This window comes from Capsicum annuum, chromosome 6, assembly GCF_002878395.1.
Source record: "Capsicum annuum cultivar UCD-10X-F1 chromosome 6, UCD10Xv1.1, whole genome shotgun sequence".
Taxonomy (NCBI): Eukaryota; Viridiplantae; Streptophyta; class Magnoliopsida; order Solanales; family Solanaceae; genus Capsicum; species Capsicum annuum.
In genome coordinates, this window is record NC_061116.1 from 5,816,475 (window position 1) to 5,819,017 (window position 2,543).

The 2,543-nt window shown below is 36.7% G+C and overlaps 1 pseudogene; it reads left to right on the forward strand.

Annotated features, from left to right (window-relative positions):
* The first annotated feature begins 334 nt into the window (after positions 1-334).
* The window catches only part of LOC107874491, a 25,294-nt pseudogene continuing 23,085 nt past the window's right edge, over positions 335-2,543 (forward strand).

Consider the following 2,543-nt stretch of genomic DNA (forward strand, 5'->3'; position numbering starts at 1 on the left):
ATTGCACAATCAATCATGCCGAATAAGTATCACTTCCTCTTAATAAGGACCATATGCATCTAGAAGCTGGATTTTTCAGGCCATTAAGTTCCATATATCATATAAGGTTTGAAGGAACGAAAAAACGTCATGCGTGAGGGAAGTTAAAATAACATACAATGCATAAAAAAATAAACGTATTTGTAGTGATAGGTTCTGATTTTCTTGAACATATAGGACGTGATTTTCCATAATCATACAAATTCCTTTTTTGAAAATTCAAAGTTTTGGGATATTATGTTTATGATTTAATGTTAAAACATTTTATGTGTGATTAATGCTGACATATCTAGTGATGGGCCCGGACTCATCTCAATCTTCCTTTCCCACGAGTGATGGGCCCCTCTTTATGCATCTACTGCACAGACACCTAAATGATTTGCTAGATTCCAATTCTTATTCAATTGTATTGATAAAGGAAGAAACTGGACAGGTGAAAGAAGACCTAGAATTCATAAGATCTTCCTTCATAAACATTGAGCAAGAATTGATTAAAGATCTCTTGTCACGTGTTTTAGACATGGCATATGAGGCAAAAGACGTCATCGATTCAATTATTGTAAGAGATAATGGTCTCTTAAATCTTATTTTCTCACTCCCCATCACCATAAAAAGGATCAGGCTTATCAAAGAAGATGTCTCCAATTTACTTGAGAAGATTCCCAAGAATAGGAGCCGCGTTGTTGTCAACTCTCCCAAGAAGCTAGTTGAAAGCAAGTCATTGACGACTGGTAAAATAATTGTAGGTCTTAAGGAGGAGACAGAATGGTTGATTATTAAGCTCATTAGTGGACCGAAAGATCTAGATGTCATCTCAATCACGGGTATGCCGGGTTCGGGCAAAACTACTTTGGCGTACAAAGTATACAATGATGAATCAGTTTGTAGTTATTTCGACCTTTGTGCATGGTGCACAGTCGACCAAGAATATGACGAGAAAAAGTTGCTGGTGAAACTTTTTAATCAAGTGAAGAGCTCAGATTTGAAGTTCAGCAAGGAAATTAATGTTGCTGATAAGCTGCGGAAACAATTGTATGGAAAAAAGTACCTAATTGTGCTGGATGACGTGTGGGATACTACTACATGGGATGATTTAACAAGACCTTTCCCTTAAGTTGAGAAAGGAAGTAGAATTATTATGATGACTCGGCAAAAAGAAGTGGCTTTTCATGGAAAGTGCAACACAGATCCTCTTAACCTTCGAATGCTAAGACCAGAAGCAAGTTAGGAGTTATTAGAGAAAAGGGAATTTGGAAAAGAGAGTTTCCCCGATGAACTATTGGATGTTGGTAAAGAAATAGCCCAAAATTGTAAAGGGCTTCCTTTGGTTGTTGATCTGATTGCTGGTGTCATTGTAGGTTTGGAAAATAAAAGGGTTGTGTGGCTTGAAGTTCAAAATAATTTGAATTCCTTCATTTTCAGCAGTGAAGTGGATGTGATGAAGGTTATAGAATTAAGTTATGACCATTTGCCTCATCACTTAAAGACATGCTTTCTCTACCTTGCAAGTTATCTGAAGGACAGTGCAATGGATAGAGATATGTTGAAAATGTATTGGCGTGCTGAAGGGCTTGTTGAACAGATAGGGATGAAGAGTGTGAAAGAAGTGATGGAAATTTATTTGGATAATTTAATTTCCTGTAGTTTGGTAATTGCTTTCAATGAGATAGGTGGTTACCCTACTTTCCAACTACATGATCTTGTGCTTGACTTTTGTTTGATAAAAGCAAGAGAGGAAAAGTTGTTTGGTCAGATAAGTTCAAGTGATCCATCTTCTTCTTCAGATTTGATGCCACGTATTGTGGACATTTTTTATGATAAGGAGCACTTTGAGGATAACAATTTCATCCTGTTTAGTTCAAAAATGAAAGGGCATTTTGGTAAACACCTCTATTCTTTGGAGATAACTGGAGACAATATGGAAGATCGTCTTTCTGATGCATGTCACCTAAGAGACTTGAGGCTTCTTAGCGTGTTGATCCTGGGAAGCTCTTTTATGATGGTGAAAGATTCTTTGCTGAATGAAATGGGCATGTTGAATTATTTAAGGTGCTTAAGCATTGGGACAGAAGTTAGATCTCTGCCTTCATCGTTCTCAAATCTCTGGAATCTAGAAACCTTGATGGTTGAAAACAAAGGATCAACCTTAGTCCTATTACCGAGTATTTGGGATCTTGTAAAGTTGCGACTGCTATCCATGATTGCTTGTTCTTTATTTGATTTGGATACAAATGTACCGATACTGAGAACAAAGGACTCAAAGTTTGAGAACTTGAGAGTATTAGAGAACCTCGTGCTTTCCTATTCCAAAGATTTAGAGGATATTTTCATAAGATTCCCCAATCTTCAAGAGCTTGTATTTATTCTCAAGGAATCATGGGATTATTCAACAAAGCAATATTGGTTCCCAAAATTGGATTTCCTAACTAAACTAGATTTCCTCAGAGAAGATTTTGAAAGTTCAAACACAAATGACAGTGGGCCCTCTGTAGTGAAAAATTGGT